Genomic DNA, 18,000 nt, shown 5'->3' with positions numbered 1-18,000 from the left:
GGTGCTTAATGCTTTCAAGGGGGTGAAGATAGGAATTCCATTTGCTGGGAAGGAGATGCTGGATTGGAGCCCTCTAGGTTGTATCTCTTCCTGAACCTTGTTATTCATCAATAAAGCTATCTTGGTTTCTCCTATATACTGATGTATTTTTGATGTATGATTGCATTAGTATGTTTAGTTCATTTCTAATCTTGAACTAGTTATGAATATGAATCCATGTCTTGTGTAGTGTTCTCTTCTTGTGATCTTGCAGAAAGCTCTTGAAGCTGGGCGAGCGAGAAGGCAAGTAGCTGGGAACTCACAAAGAGAAGAGAGACAGGATCGAGGGACAAATGGAAGACACCAGTTAGTCCATCTATCTCTCTTCATTCTTAATTCATAAAGGAAGAATACTAGAATAGCTATCTCTGTTTGTTGCTAAGGCACTGTCACACCTTAGGTGGATAGGATCGTCCTGCATAGGCATTTTTCCCCACAACAAATTGGCGACTCCGCTGGGGAGATCTATTTAGTCATTTTATTTGTGTTTCTATCATTGTTTGTTTCATAGACTCAACAGCAACAATCGAACTGCATATGCTATTCTCAGATGCAAAGTAGACAGCTGCTGCTTTGATCCAATCACTGGATTGTCTATGATCTGAACAATGGACTCACAAATGATTTGATGATCCTTTGTGATAGATCTTAGCCCTCCCTCAAAGCATCCCTTTGATTGTACCTTGCTTGTTGCTTTGATTTGGCCTGAAACTGTAGATTAAATAGAAAACTGTGACCCAGAACCCAGTGAGGAACTTTCGTTTCTCCTTCAGCGCAGACCCTGTGAAGAGGTTCTGCATTTCAACGCAGGTCCCGTGAAGGCTACCTGCGCTGAATGTCAAAACCTCTGTGTTGAGGGTGCGTTGATCTAGTTAGGCCTTGTGCAGCTGGGGTTCTCTGCTCTGTTTTGCCCTATTTTGATCTCTGTTTTTTGCAGCCTGTAACCAGCATAGGTACCTGTCTGATAACTCCTTTTCTCTGCTTAAATTCCGCCTCCTTTTGTACAAAAAGACTGTGAGTGTTTTTATGTGTTTGTGGTGTCATTTACAGTTTTCCTTTGCAATAGTGAAATAGTCGACCTGTAGCCCTTGATTCAAATCTGTTGATTTTGATCTTAGGAGAGAGTTCATTGGCTGATTGACAAATTGATTATACATTTACTTTTGCTTTTGGTTTGAGTTTTTCTCTTTTAAGTGTCGAAACAAGTGTTCATTTCGAAAGTCGTAAAGTATTGTAATCTCTTCTACCCTTTCTGATTTCGAAAAAGTAAACTTGTTTGTATTTGTCATTTAAAAGCAAATTCAAAGTTGTACAAAAACCTTTCTTTTTAGGCATCAATATTAAGAGAGCAGAAAACAAACACCTGCATTGCGCATTTGCATCTTGATAGTTTGCATGCTTGATTTAGGAAAAGTGCATTTAGAGTGTGCTGATTGCTCTTTGAGAAAAGATGGTGTCTTTATTTTCCCTTTGTAGCTAGGATTTTCATTGTTGAAAAGATATAAAAGCTTGCTTATCATCTTTAGACTGCATTTAGGAATTGTATCATACATCTCGTGGTGATCCAAAAAGGCAAACTTCTAAGAAAGATCAACCTAAAATAAATTGAATGAACTTAACAACGCTTTGTAACTTAACGCACAACATAGAGGTCTAGGCTAGAGACGTGTTCCGGCGTCGTAAAGCCTGGTGACTGTCGATCTCGATGATGGTGGGTGATTCCTCCTGAGGGACGATAGCGCCAGTACGGATTGTGCTCCCACGTACCGTCGAGTATATATTTGGAGACCCCTATAGGCATAAAACATTTATCCTTAGGAAGCCGTGTCGGCCGCCCTACTGATCGCAATGCACTGAACACAGCATTCAGGAAGATTGATCGCCCGTACCTTAAAAAGTATTATGCGGTTTTGCGAAAAGTTTGGCACACCCTCTACCTAGAACTCCAGAGCAGTTCCTTTTGGCCTTTTTCAGACTCTATAACGGAAAAAGTCCATCCAATCATTTGTCACTTCGGGCTCGTTAAAACATCGAAGGAGACTAGAGTCATCTTTTGCTTTTTCTCGACTCTTTAAAATTGAAAAAGCAGGTTGTGTCTAAGCGTCATTAAAATTTATTTTAAACGGAATAATCATCACCATTCCCTCGTTGATCTTCGAAGTTAGTCTCTTTTCATCGTAAGTTCTTGTAGAATCGCTAGAAAATCTTTTGGATAGACTAGATATGTCTGAACAACCGTCGACATCTAGGACTGTGTCATCCGACACAGCAGCGGTAGAGCCTCCTGCTGCTACCCCAACGATGTTCGATGGTATACCATCTATCCCGGCAAGTTATCAACAACAAGCCGGAGTCCCATCAGGGACTGCTTCGACGACATGGTTAGTTCCTATTTCTTCATCCGGATTATCATCTGGTATTTCTTATGTTGAAACTCAACAAATAGATCCAATGTGTCTTCAAAGACCAATCTGCCATTTAAGTACTGGATTGCCACCATATGGAGGGCAGTATGCCTTTTCATTGTTCCCTCCCAGAGAACAACCATATGGGAGTTTACAACAAAGTTCAGGTCAAACTGGAATTACATTCAGCGGTTGGGTACCAATATTGCCTCAGCAACCAAGGGTTGTATATTCAATGCAACCAGTCGACCCTGTGTCGAATATTCCCACTATAGCTGCTATGGTTACTGCATCGCAAGTACAAGCGCTACCTGTTGTATGTCAACCCCAACAGCCTCAGGTTGCAATACAACAACCTCTTGTCTCAACGACTCAATCACAACCTCAGGGTAGTGCCTCCTTATCTGGAGCGACTCAGGATCAAACAAGTACTGTGACTCCTCATCTTGGTCAATCATCCAGTATTGGTCAACAACAAATGGTTCAACAACCAGAGCGGGTTCAAACTCAACAACCCCCATTCCAGCAATCATATCAAGGAGCTGAGCAACAAGTCTTTGTAAGTAATGGGCAATCACATTTCCAAAGCGGTTATCAACAACCATATTATAATGGTTATGCCCATCAACCTTGTCAAAGTTGCCAGCATCAAATACATTATGCTGGTATGCAAAGACCCACTGCTCGGGCGATTCCATCTTATCCTGGGTATGCTTCGCCTAACCTGAATCAACAGTTGCCTTTTGTAGCAACTCTAGAATTACCAGATCTAAACCGGCTGACGAATGATCCAATTGCTTATGCCCCTTGGTGGCCAGCGATTCCGCATAAACTTCCATCAGATATTCCTAAATTTAATGGAAATCCGGGTGAAGATCCGTCGAATCATGTGATGACATTTCATCTGTGGTGTTCATCAGACACCCTGAATGATGATTCGATAAGACTTCACCTTTTTTAGAGGACGTTAACGGGTCCAGCGGCAAAATGGTATATTGAATTACCTAGAGCTTCGTTCAACAACTTCAGTACCTTAGCCACGACTTTCTTAACCCATTTTCAATTACCGATAAGGTATGAAACGGGAACGGAACTCCTAACCAACTTCAAACAGACAACGGCCACTCACATATCTGATCATATACATGAGTTGCGACGTCGTCGTAGGATGGTAAAAACGTACGTTCCCGATCAGCTATTAGCTGAATGGTTTATCAAATCCTTAATTCCTACAATCACGGAAGATGTGGCAAAGGGGGGAGTCGTAACGGAAGAGAAATTCATCACTCGTGCGCAATATCTGGACTTGGTCTATACTCAGTCTGGCACGCTCTACAAAAAAATACCTGACGCCCCTAGACCGGAATTCTCAATTCCTCCTCCTCCTAAATAAAACAATGACTCTCATGCCATCGATGGCGTGATTGGCGCGACAGACACGAAATCGACAAAGGATACATCTAAAAAGGCCCGTAATATTTCCAGTCAAAATGCAAATGAAGAACTTCTTGCCTCAGAAGTAAATGCCGTGTCGACCGACAAGGGCAAACAACTGAAGCAACCAGGGGGCAAGAAGAAAAAGAAAGGGAGAAAAAGGAAACCCCCTGTGGGGTGTCATATATGCGATGAGGATCATTGGACGAGAGATTGTCCACATATAAATGAAGTTAAGGAACTCTTTAAGAGTTCAAAAACCTCAGCAATATTGACTGATCCGTTTCCAAACCCGCGAACCAAACTGGTTGCTAGTCAAAATTCTTCCTGATCCCAAGTGCTTATGTTGTCTGTCTCAAAGTAGCAAAATGATGCTTTGACAAGGAATAAAGATTACAGGAATCCACAGCTGTCGAATAACAAGGCTAATGAACAACCTAGTAGTTCGACGACAACTTTGACCGAAGTTGTGCCACCCATCATTCCTGAACCAATGATAAAGTCGCCAAAGGGAGTAGTACACAAATAGACATTTAATCCTCGTGCAAAAATAGCACAGAATTATAATATAATAGAGGACCTGGCCCAATCGTCCTCCGCTATGTCGACACTTGAGGTACCGCAAAATTGCCCCTCCCAAGAGCAAGCTTTATTATCAGCAATAGGTGGGATTGGCCCAAGGGGTTCCAATCTTGTGGCCTTTGATCATAAAGGATATGGCCCTCAGTTACCAGCTCAACTAGCTTTCCTTATTCAAGTGAAAGCCCTCAAAAAAACTGTTCATCGAACAATTATGGATGAGGGGGCATCTACGTGTATTATGTCGATGAGTTACTGGAAGAATTTAGGCTCACCACCCTTGTCGAGATCGACGACGTTAAAAGCATTTGATGGACGATCATACACTCCATACGGGATTTTAAGTAACTTGCAAGTTGAAATAGGGGGCAAAACAATAGGAATTGATGTTGAAGTAATTGATGGAAACCTCGATTACAACATCCTACTAGGAAGGCCCTGGATATATGCCATGGCCGCAGTTGTGTCGACCTACTTCAGGAAGATTGCATTTCCCTTTCAAGGAGGAATTATAGTCATCAACCAACAAACTTTCCTCCCCGACAGTTCACAAGTTACGGGAAGCATTCCAATGATCCATGGAAGCAATCATTCGCTTCAAAATATTGGAGTAGGTCTCCTAAAAGACCCTGCCTTAATGGGTACTTTTGCCCTACCGCCTGCAAGTAATCTAGCGGAAGTGGCCACAGTGGAAACCTACAATATGAAATCTTCTATATCTAATGGATTCGAAAGATTCCTAAACATTTTGTCAGCGTGGATCATCGCCCTAATAGAAATACTGTAAATACAGTGGGCTCCGAGGAAGGTTCTAATCTCGTGTCAACCTCATTAAAAAATGAAACAAGGAGCCATGAGGATAGTTCTTTTACTGTGTCAACCTCATTAAAAAATGAAACAATCTCCTTTCCAAATCTTAAAGGTAAACCTTCATTCCAACCACCAAGTTGAATGCAATGAAGCTTGAGGGGCATGCACCTCGATTTGCGTTGTTATGCTGGGGGCATGCAAACTTAAAATCGAGCAGTTTTAGCACACAGTTCATGCTCGTTAAAAAATAAACGCAAAAATCGAGCAGTTTTAGCACACAGTTCATGCTCGTTAAAAAATAAACGCAAGAATCGAGCAGTTTTGGCACACAGTTCATGCTCATTAAAAAATAAACGCAAGATCCGAGCAGTTTTAGCACATAGTTCATGCTCGTTAAAAAATAAACATAAGATCGAGCAAATGTTTCCACCCGCGTTTAAGCTCGTTAAAAAATGAACTATCCCGGTAAATAACCACAGTGAATGTAATATCATCAGCCATTAAAGCCTTGGTCGTGTTTGCACCGTCACCTCCACTTTTCCATTGGACGATCGTTCACCTCCATATGATTGTTTACCCATTTTGAGGAATAGCTGCGAAGAGTGATTTCACTAGCCATCCTTGTGACACTTCCGTGCTTGGAAAATTCCAACCCTTACCTAGAATCTGCTGCTAACCCATTTCATCACTCGTTCCTCAAAAGACGAGTCTTCTTTAAGCTCTTTTCATCTGACTCGTAAAATATGAAAAGATTGCCGAGTTTTGGCCTTCCAGCTCGTTAAAGCGACCGGAAGTGCTATCCCTCCTCTAGATTTTAATCTTTTTGGACCTGAGGGATTATTGCACAAAAAGATCAAGCGCTTGTTTTATTCGGCTCGTTAAAACTATCGAAAACTCATCCCTTCTGTATTGTTTTATACTTTTTCGGACCTAAGGGATTAGATGACGAAAAAGGACTTTTGGAGTTAACTTTATGTACCTTTTCAGACTCTCTAAAAATGAAAAGGATCGGGTTATCCTTGTCGTTAGACTCGTTAAAATCATTAAATAGCGACAAACTTGTCTTTAGACGAGAACGAGTTTCACTATCGCTAGGCTCGTTAAAACATAGCGATGGGCTTGCCCGAAGGGCAGGTTATAGAACAAGCATATGTTATCCTCCTCAAGCTTGACAAAAATAAAGAGGTACTAGTCAGCAATGACTGGGGAAAAATTGGGAGAAACTCAAGAAAACTTTGATGGTAGCAAGTCGCTCTTGAACATGACACTTTTCCTCCGTACCACAATCAGGTTGGGTTGTTTCATTCACCGGTCACATCCATGGTCTCGCCATACCATCCATATTTTGGGGTAAGGCTACCAATCCATTGCATCAGTGTCGCCATATGTTCAAGAGAAGTCGTTCAGAAAAGTCAACCGTGTCCCATCCACTGCCATACATTATCCTTCATCCTTTCATGACCGCCACCTTGAATCATATGTCACAGATCGTTTTCACCTCCATCAAAATCATTAGCTCCGTTCCGTGTCACTGATGTGGGATTCATTAAGGACCTCCTTTGACAGATCGCTTCTTGTCGACATCAGCTCATTATCCAAGAAGTTGATCTAGGAACAACCCCTTCAGTACTTTGAAGTTTGCATGCCTCAATGGCAAGTTTCTCACTTCCGGTGATAGGTATACATCAATGACCTTCGAGCGAAAGATTTTGCGTGGTGTTCGACACCAAGTCCTTTATTCACACCACGTGAATTGTACTGCAGTACCTTGAGGGTCATTATCATTATCGGTGATTTCTCTCGTGCTTGTTAACGGTTTACCTCATTGACCAGTAATCAAGCAATGTCTTTCCATGTTCGACTTCAGAACATTTCTCACATGGATCGACTTGTACTTAGAGTGAAGATCGAACGAGTTTGAAGACCCCGGATCTAGTTTCATCCATCCGGGCTGCGATATATATTCAGGAAAGATAAAAACATTGACATGTACATCATTGCAGCAGATAATCATCCTACTCAAAGGATGATAATTTCATCAAAATTATCAGTCTACCATCAGACGATTGTCTGTTCTATGTACAGAAAAATGAATTTATAAAGCTGAGCATGGGAATGCCCGCCTCAGCTAGATCATGAAAGCAGTATGAAAAATAACGTATTGTATTGTATCTTATTACAGGTCTCTTCCCAGCATTGGATGAACTTCGGATCCCCTGATAAAGCATTTCACCCGATAAACGGCCTCATACTTTAGGGGGCAACTGTTATAGACATTTTTGTGCCTTACAGCATTGAGCATGAAATGTCCATAATCTAAGGGATCCAAAGTCCTTAAACATGTTGTTCCTACCCCTAGAGGAACAAGGCTAACAAACCACAGCAATTCACAAAAGTTCTCCACCAGAAACTGCTCAAAAACAAGTCAATTCAGGATCATTTCAGTGGCTCCACTAGCTGTCTGCGCTGAATGTCAAAGCCAACACTGGCTACCTGCGCTGAATGTCAAAGCCAACACTGGCTACCTGCGCTAAGCGAGAGTTGACATGTGGCAAGTTCATTCCAAGAGGTGTCAAGACCCAGGAAGCTTCCAGAATCTTCCTCAATGACACTTGCCTCAGTGAATTCGACTGGTGATGAGTAAGAGGTTCCAAATCTTCAAGTGGAAGCAAGAACCTCCAAGTGGAATCAAGAACTGACAGAGGGAGAGGACACTAGTCAGATCTCAAGCTGACTCATCCTCTCTCCAAACATCTATATATGGATCTCTCCTCCATGAGATCTAGAGGCTGGAATTTTGTTATTGCAAAGAATTGTTGTTGGTTTGAGATTGGAATCATTGGGTGATTAATGCTTTCAAGGGGGTGAAGATAGGAATTCCATTTGCTGGGAAGGAGATGCTGGATTGGAGCCCTCTGGGTTGTATCTCTTCCTGAACCTTGTTATTCATCAATAAGCTATCTTGGTTTCTCCTATATACTGATGTATTTTTGATGTATGATTGCATTAGTATGTTTAGTTCATTTCTAATCCTGAACTAGTTATGAATATGAATCCATGTCTTGTGTAGTGTTCTCTTCTTGTGATCTTGCGGAAACCTCTTGAAGTTGGGCGAGCGAGAAGGCAAGTAGCTGGTAAATCACAAAGAGAAGAGAGACCGGATTGAGGGACAAACGGAAGACACCGTTTAGTCCATCTATCTCTCTTCATTCTTAATTCATAAAGGAAGAATACTAGAATAGCTGTCTCTGTTTGTTTCTAAGGCACTGTCACACCTTAGGTGGATAGGATCGTCCTGCATGGGCATTTTTCCCCACAACAAGGTGTGGGTGGTTGACTTCGCGGTGAGGTAGTTGAAATGGGCATTGTAGACGAAAGAGTCTCACTGTCAGACTCTTGTGGTGATTTCCTCGCTCTTTTCCTAGTGGGAAGAGGCAACTCAGTTGGCTGGATGCCAATTTTTTCACTCTTTAACCTGGTTAGGGTATGAGTAGGATTGTACTGCGAAGTCACACTGCTTTGAGATTTATCAGACCTCTGAGGAGAAATGGAAAATCCCTGAAGTTTGTGAATCAGAGATTCAACTCCAGGAGGTTTAATGGTAGATTGGTCTGAAATATCAGGGTGTGTAGCAGTGATTGATACTCGAGTGACTTCTGACTCTGGATTTAAATATACTGGAGAAGTCGGGGGAGATGATGAGGGAGATTTACTCTCAGAATGGTATTTAGATTTTGATTTAGGTGCCATTCATAGTTCAGGCCCTCCTTCTAGCGCCAAATATGTTGAAGCCTCGAAAATCGGGTTGAAAACAAGGGGGATACCCGCCCGGTCCGGACCTTGGTTGGCAGCTCCTTATCCGTTTGGTATAGCGGGTCCGACTGGGGATAATGGGACCAGTTTCCCAATCTAAGGGTGTGTGTGTGTGCAGAGTTGGATGATGTTGATCTAAGAGTTCTAATCTGAGCTACTTTAATCTAATTCTATGCTATTGTAATCTAATGAAAACAACACATCTAATCTATGCTAACCTGGGATGTATTTCTTCTATTATGCGATCTAAAGAGATTTAAAATAATAACTGGTAATAAAGATCATTCAGCTATCATAAGAGTGGAAATCAATTAAGATGAACCACGTTGCATAAAAAGTTAAGCAAAACAGTTGTGAACAACATATTGCATAATAAGTTATTCATATATCAAACATAAATAAATGGCTCCACGGTACAAAAGTGCCAAATGGTGACTCAAACATTCATGCAATAACATATAAACAACTAAAAATTGTATGTCACTGTAAAGAATATAAGCAGAAATGGTCAAGAGATAAAAGTACCATTTATGACTGGTCCTACTCATAAGCTTCAAGCAACAATGTTTTATCTCTCCTTGTTCTAATATCTACCAAGAGTACAAAAGTGCAACATCAGTAGCAGATATCAAATGCAAAAATAAATAAACCTTGATCCATTCATTCACCAAAACCTCCTCTGAGGGTGCAAAAGTGCATGTTCTGAGGACAAGTTTTTGACAGATTTCTGGACCCTTCTCTAAATGCATGAGAAGGGTTTAAATACTGCTAACTAAATACCTTAATTACATAAATTTAGGATACGGTTTAAATGACCACCCTTTATCTAAGCAAACTTATTTCTAAAAATTGACTCTAATTCCTAACTATTTCTGCATTTGCTCCTTAATGTTGCGAGCATTCAACATTTGCCTGGGAAGAGTCAGCTGGTTGTTTTTTGCTTTTGCTTGAGCTATGCAAATAGAAATGGCAAGAGCTAGCACCACTTTTTTAGTAAACTAGAAGATGTTTTTGGAAATCATCCTCTGGCTGGGTGAATTTATTGTGTATATACTTGGTAACAACCCAAATTTCTCTCAAATTTCTTCTGCTTTTGCTATCTCGGTTTCCAGACTCGTGGATGACTAAGCAAGTTAGGGACTTTGCTTTCTAAACAATTTTCTTAGCGATGCGTGATTAGCGCTAGGCACTAATCGCGCATCGAAAACTGCCTCCGTTCTTTGATCTGGGCCTTTCTGTTGCGTTTTCCGCCTTTAGCGCTTTTTCCTTTACCGGGCATAAGCTTCAGAATTTTGTAAACATGCTGCTTTTGTGAGCTTTTGACCTTGAGTGTTGAATCGCCTATTGATATCAGCATCTGTTCAGTAATACTCTGAAATCTGCGTTTCTGTTGCATGCGGTATCCATTTATGAGGACATCTCTTCTCTGTTCTCCGAGCATTGACGTTTTCCCTTTTTCCTTAGATGTTTCCTGCACATTGCTTCATGTTGTTTCCTGTTTTTCGTTCCTGCAGTTCACGCAAAGGAAAAGAGTAATGATAATAAATTTTGACACGAAAGCTCTAAGCTCTACGAATGTATAAAATCATGAAACCCATAGTGAACTGACTCTTCGAAACACAAAAAATTGTCCTTCATGAATACTTTGGCATACATTCATTAATTTCCTTTAAGGCGCGCGCCCAATCTTTGGTTTAGGGACAACTTTTCTTGAATGCTGAGCCGAGGAAAATTTGCGATGGGTGATTTCTGCAACTCGCATCGCAACATCACGGATCGCATTATCAAGATGTGTCATCGCAGAGTTCCCTGATCAGTTTATCACAGAATCACGTTATCGTGTTGTCGCAAGATCGCAGCATCGCGTTTATCGCAAGATCGCAGATCGCAGATCATTGCAATTTGTTAAGTTATTGTGTGTTGTTTATGCGATGTTGCGATATGCGATGTCGCATATCGGCCATCAGAGATTTCTTAAGATCTTCATTTATGGGCGCTTCTTAATGTATGCAATGCGATGAATTTCGCATCTCTTTTTTGCAGTTTTTATTGTGCTCATAAAGAAAAGTTTTACTCTTCTTCGTGCAATGTATTTTTAAGGAGTATAATACAAAAAAATTTATAAATTTTTTTGAATTTTTTACTAAGGGTCCCCACTTGTTTAGTGTTATTGCTAATACTAAAGAAGGAGGGGGGTTGTTGGTGGCCACAACAGGTCCCTTTTTAGTTTGGCTATGGTGGATGTTCAAAGCTCCATATTGGTCTTCAATGGCACATCTTCTCCATTGCCCGTGAAAGATAAAAAAACTGTCCCTGTTTATCGGCCTTTGGTTTTCCTCAAAGGTGTTCGAATCCAATGAACTATGCCCTTCATATTTGATTATACAAAACATTTCAGAATGCCACGTCCTTGATGTGTTATCAACCTTTTCTGTGTGTGAAGACAAAAGCTCCTCCAAGCTGTCTGACATATATTGGACTATAGTAAATGAGATCACTTTATCACAAAAATTTTAGAGTTGGATTCGAATATATATGTTTCTTCCACCTGTCTTGACCTTGTTGAGAGTTGATAGCTTTAAAGGATCCCCTGAAGATATTCCTTTTTCAAAATTTCCGCTTGTATTTCAAAATCGGTTGACTGAGATTAGATTGTGTAGCCTCAGCAGTTTCGTAGCACGCTACAAAACTGTTGTGCATTAGTCATCATCTTCAGTAGTTTCGTAGCGCGCTACAAAACTGCTGTGTAATCCCCAAAACATAGCTTAATACCAAAAGTGTGCTATCTTGGGCTTCCTCATATTTAAATATTCTTTTCAACTGCTCCAAAGTATCCTTTGCCATGGCTTCCTCCAGTGGATATCTTCGTAAAGCAGGCTCAAAACGACTTTTACAAAACCTATGAAACCAAATTGTCAACACTGGAAGGGCTAAAAGTATAGGCGTGGAGTCAGCTGCTTTTTTAGTGCTTAACAGACCAAGTAGTGGTAGCTGTGATATTACTAATGCAACAACTATACGACTATGAACATGAGGCCAAAATGCTGCTACACTCTCACACTGCTAACTATACACATTGATAACCTGATGTCGATACACAAAGTATGCAAATCCAAAAAGATGACTATGAAAGGAAAAAGTATTGGTGTGACCAATGCATACACAAGTCCAAGCAGAAAGTATAGTTGAATTTGAGGAAGTGCTTCTGGGAAACCGACACTGCTAGGATCCATGGCATTCTCCCTATCCTTCTCAGTCTTCACCAAAAACATGTTCTTCAGATGAAAAATGATTAATGGCTTCAATCGGAGAATTTCACCAGCAATGCAAGCCCATCCATCAACCATGATATAAGTGATGAAAAAGGTAGCTTTCATTGGTATTGAAACTCCAATAGTCTTTGGTATCTATGTTGGAGATTGATGAAGAAAAGCATGAAGCTGTTGAAATGTTGTTCCAGTAATTATACTTCCAAGAAATACATTCACCAGCATAAAGTAATAATACTTTGCAGCAACTCTCCTTTCAAGTTTAAATGTTGCTGCATAACCTTCAATTTTTTTCATGCTCATAAAGATAGTAGGAAGTAAAATAAGAAATATCTTCAAAACCAACCTTGGTAGAAATCCTTGAAGAAATGACTTGATAATTTTCACCTCTATTATTGGTTTCAGGAAGGGAGCAACCTTCTCAATTCCATCAAGGTTGGCCAATGACTAGACTGCTACAATTGGGATCATGACGAAAAATACAAGGAAAAAGAGTGTAACACCCATGAGTAGTTTCCGAATTGAAATTGCAACAAACAGAATGGCCAGATTGCTCCAGTATACATCACGGTGGTAGTTTTTTTCTGCAATTCTGCCACGACCCTTGTACATTCTAGAAATCTTGAAGGCATTCTCCTCTCGAGGTGCTATATGTGTAAGCGGAAAATCCACTGGAGCATCTGTATTTTCTGAGGAAAGTGTAACTCTGAAAGTCACTTTACCGCAAGGTACATTTGGATCACCAAGGAGTTTAGTGGCTATGATTTCTTCATCTGTATATGACACATTTACTACTTCCACACCATGGGGGCCATATATTCCACTCCAAAGTCCTGCAAGCTCTTGACATGGTTTTGGCTCATCTACTTTAAACTTTGCATAAATATACTTGTTGATCCCCGCACTGCTTGACAAGTTTTTCATCACTGGAGTTATGTTTGTTAATGCATATTACAACCTGAAACTTTGTAGGGCTTAATGCACAAAATTCTCTCCTTGTATCCATTCAGGATTACTGGTTGATTCTTGTTCCTGAGTTTCTATTTGCTGATTGTCATGAAAACGAAGAAACCTGTGTAGAAGTTGGTCTTGGCTTAAATGGACATTTTCATCAAGTATTTCATCACGAGAACTAAAGACACAACGATTTGATGCAAGTGATTTCACTATCCTTTCCAAGTGGCATGTTTGAAGTATTTCTGGAGCTTCATAGGAAACATTCGAACTTGATTCATCAGCATTCACCCTGTCTCTTATATGCGCCACACAAGAAGCTTCACCAGGTTGGCATAACTTGAGCTCAAACTCTGTTTCTTCACTGGATAACCATGCTAGTTGGGCAGTCAATACAAAGTCTGCATCTCCAGAAAAAAATTGAATCTTGAACGAATCTAGGCTCAGGGGCCCACTCTGTTAACCAAATTGTTGGGTTCTTGCTTTGTTGTGTTTATGCACAAACAACAGCTCCCCATCGTGTATTAAATGAAACAAGTGCAACAGGCATGATTGCCTCAGGATCTTTCAGTACCCGTTCTCGTTCTTCTGCTATTTTCGTAACCAAAGTGTCAATTTCTACTGTGTAAAAGTCAATGGCATCCACTCTTTCACCCCAAAGACCAAGAAAACCTTCCTTTGTTGTGGGCCTCTTTTCAGGATGTCTGGAATACTTGATCTGGTAGTAATCAAGCTATTTTTTTTTTTTTTTCTCCTTCTCCTTAACAAGCATTGTAGACAACCTGATGAGTGAGGTAGTGATCAGGATGGTTAACTGGGAAAAAAAATGATCAACATGCTCACTAATTGTCTCATCGGTATCTGGAGGCACATTTCTGACTAGGGCACTGAATTGATCGGCACGATGACGTTGTGAAGCCAAGAAATGCAGCCTCATGCTTGCTATTTTGTCATACTCTACGTAAAGCACAAAACATGTCCATGCTGAAAACACATACGCCATTAATAGATGAGCCCAAAACCTTTGAGAACCACTCTGGACATTTGATATTGAAAGTTTGTCAATGTCACTAAAGACCAGCTTTTTCTTTAAGTTTACTAAAGTCCCTCCTGTGGCATTTACTGGAACAAGGATTGCACAAGCAAGAATTGCCAAAGCATGTTTTCAAATGTTGAGGACTTCCAAGAAAACAGAGCCACCCCCCAACCATAATTCCAATGCATGTACAAAGGGCCTGTGCTTCATTCATGCTATGTGTTGTCAGGATAACTGTTGTTATTCAATTTGCATTATAATCACGAGCAAAGACATATGGCACACACAGTGCTGTCAAAAGCTTTACAAGTATTGATGACAGAATTTGGCGAAGCACCCATAATCCACGTAAGTAAGAAAACCCATCTGCTTTGACTTGCTCGAACTTTATTCGCCAGCTGTCATCTGTAAGGAGTGCCATTTGACCTAGCAATACCAATTTTGTCCATATCTTGAGAAAGATAAACCTAAAAGCCCAATCCTGATAGAGAAGAAACACGGGACTTTCATCCACAGGAACCCGCAAAGAGACTACCACCAGAAGATCAAACAAAGGTCTGATGAAATAGGTGTCACGATGATCCACAATGATAGAAGAATACAACTTTTCAGAACTATTAAAGACCATTTTATGAACTGCATGAAAAGAACTCTGAAGCTGTGAACTCTCAAATAGTCTACTAAATATCCAACTCCAGTTGCTGCAGCCCAAATGACATAACATACGATATTGAAGGCATAAAGATCGTTGCACTTAATGCCATGGGTAATTGGAAGCCGTGGAATTGAAGCCAACATTGCCCGCCCTAACAAAATAGGTATCAAAAACATTGCTGAGTTGAAGCAGAGCATGGTGGTCACTGAAGAGAGCCCTGTTTCAAAAGAAAACTAAACTCGGACTAACAACAAACCTTTAAAAAAAAAAATTGATGTTCAGAATTTAAAATATTTTTTCTTGAGTGATAACAGGTGGCTCCACTTGGGATAGTGTGCCCCTGTGGTACACTAAGAACATGCAGGTCTAGTGCTTTGTCCTCTTTATAATGAACATAGATTTGATGGGCAAGCATCCCCTTCAAGCTTCTTGGGCCTTCACCTTGGGCTTAAGCTTGATGATCACTGTAAGAGAAATAAATCTACATCTACTGAAAAATGCTCAGTCAACCATGAGCTTATTTACATTTTCCTACCTACCTACCCTATCAATTTCAAACTTCTTTCAACTCAATCAATGTGAAATTTCCAATGTAGCCAATCATTTGTCTTATCTGATATTTGATTTCTTTGACTGCATCAGAGTTCAGAGCCACTATGATATTGTGATGACCACTGCCACTAAAATTTCCTCTGATCTTCATAGAAAAACTGAAACACTGGAGAGTAAAATTCTTCCATGTATTAGCTATAGGATCCTAGAATACATGATCAACTTGGTGGGTCTCGTAACTTTCTGGTTGCGCCAGCTGATCTTCAATAACAGTGTATTCTTCCTCAATCACAAAAGAGAAAGGAAGCAACACCCTCTCCTTGTGTTCTGACATAGAAACCTTTTGAAAAGAATGATCATGACCATGAAGACTATATGATTGAATTTGACCTTGTAGACCTTCAATGTCTTTCTCAATGTCCTTAGCAACTTCATCCAAAAATTTCATCTTATCTTCCGTCTTGCAGTCAAATGATTTTAGATAAGAAGACAAGGACAAAGAAAAATTTTCATCTATTTCTTCATTAATATGATGATCATTCCATTGTTTGAAACCTTGAATTGAAGGAGAGTTTGCCACCACCTCTGATCTATCTATCCATTCCTCCAAAAACATAAACCAAAAGTCTTCAAATGACTTAATGGATTTGGCAGGAAAGCTTTCAATCCACCGTTTACATTTCCCTTGAAATGAATCATAGAACAACATAATGCAAACATCCTCATGTTTAACTCTAAGAAGCTCGGTAAAATCACAGAAATCTGATATATGCTTCAAAGTTAAACTCAAATCTTCTCCATTGAATTTTGGACCATTCCTTAGAAAATATGCGTCTTTGGGAAAGTGATTTGGGAAACCATGAATTCCTGAAAAATTTATGCATGCATACCTTGAAATAAGAATGGTAGCATCTAGGTCCTTCATAACTCCAGTGGAATCACCATGAATCTATGAATTTCGAATTCTTCAACAATGGAGTCGCCAAGGTAGATTTGTAGCCTCGAAAATTCTTCTGAGCTCCTGCTACCTTCAGAAGTTCAGTCTCTTGATTTCGGGAATGAATAAACTTCAGACTCCCGGCATACGCACCAAAATGTTATCTCAAAATCAGGCCCTGGAAGGCTGCAGACCAGGAAGACTTCAAGTAACTGTTTCAAACCAATCTTTTAGCTAAGGCTTAGCCTCCTTAGCCTGAGAGGGCTCTCTCAAAGGATTGAAGGTTTTTTATTATGATTAAGATGGCTAACTCTTTTTGAAACAAATAGGAATGAAGCTGGTGGAATCAAAATTAACAAGAATCCATTGGGCTTATGGAGTCATATGTCATTTAGCATTAACAGTAGAATTGGATTTGCAATAAAATCAAGGCATTCAGATTTCAATATAGGTAGAGTACACCAAACACAAAAAGGACAGTTTACAAGTATATGAAGGAAATTAGAACACTGTAAGTGATTTCTAAGTAATAAAATACTCATAATACTGTAGACAACATGAAAATACAACAAAAGGAACTCATACATTGAACTCTCTATGATTCTTGAGCAGCAGAAGCTAGTACTGTATTACCAAAAGAAACAGAGTCTTTACATAAGCTTAATAACAGAGCTTTTTTACATAAGTTTCCAACCTTTATTACATTTTTCTTTCTCCTATATATAGAGCTCTTCTACCTAACTGATATTCCTCCTCAAGCATGAGGGGAACTCGAAATCTACTTCTAATGACACCTATTCAACCTTTAACTGCCTATTAAATGTAACAAACTGCAACTGGACTTTCTAGAGATCTAAATCAAATAGGAGTCTAACTCCATATTATGCTAATAATAGCCTTAATTACAATCATTCTCATTCTTTGACATGTGGTCCCTTTTTAGTTTGGCTGTGGTGGATGTTCAAAGCTCCATATTGGTCTTCAATGTCACATCTTCTCCATTGTCCCTGAAAGATAGAAAATTGTCCCTATTTATCGGCCTTTGGTTTTCTTCAAAGATGTTCGAATCCAATGAACTATGCCCTTCATCTTTGATTATACAAAACATCTCAGAATGCCAACTCCTTGATGTGTTGTTAGCCTTTTCCATGTGTGAAGACAAAAGCTCCTCCAAGCTATCTGACATATCTTGGAATGTAGTAAATGAGATCACTTTATCACAAAAAGTTTAGAGTTGGATTCGAATATATATGTTTCTTCCACCTGTCTTGACCTTGTTGAGAGTTGATAGCTTTAAAGGATCCCATGAAGATATTCCCTTTTCAAAATTTCCGCTTTTATTTCAAAATCGGTTGACTATAATTAGATTGTGTAGGCTCAGCAGTTTCGTAGCGCGCTACGAAACTGCTGTGCATTAGTCATCATCTTCAGCAGTTTCGTAGCGTGCTACGAAACTGTTGTGTAATCACCAAAACATAGCTTAAGACCAAAAGTTTGCTATCTTGGGCTTCCTTATA

The 18,000-nt window shown here is 40.0% G+C and overlaps 2 pseudogenes; one reads left to right on the top strand and one right to left on the bottom strand.

Moving 5' to 3' along the window:
• Nucleotides 1-6,491: 6,491 nt before the first annotated feature.
• LOC149206070 (hyperosmolality-gated Ca2+ permeable channel 1.5 pseudogene) lies at nucleotides 6,492-14,455 on the bottom strand (annotated as a pseudogene).
• A 641-nt stretch (nucleotides 14,456-15,096) lies between these two features.
• The window catches only part of LOC149206069 (protein argonaute 1B-like), a 34,212-nt pseudogene continuing 31,308 nt past the window's right edge, over nucleotides 15,097-18,000 (top strand).

Source organism: Pinus tabuliformis, chromosome 1_2, assembly GCF_031772625.1.
Source record: "Pinus tabuliformis cultivar Carrire ecotype Pingquan chromosome 1_2, CPIR1, whole genome shotgun sequence".
In the NCBI taxonomy this organism is placed as follows: Eukaryota; Viridiplantae; Streptophyta; class Pinopsida; order Pinales; family Pinaceae; genus Pinus; species Pinus tabuliformis.
The sequence above is the reverse complement of the archived record's forward strand: the minus strand, read 5'-3'. Positions and strand labels throughout refer to the sequence as shown.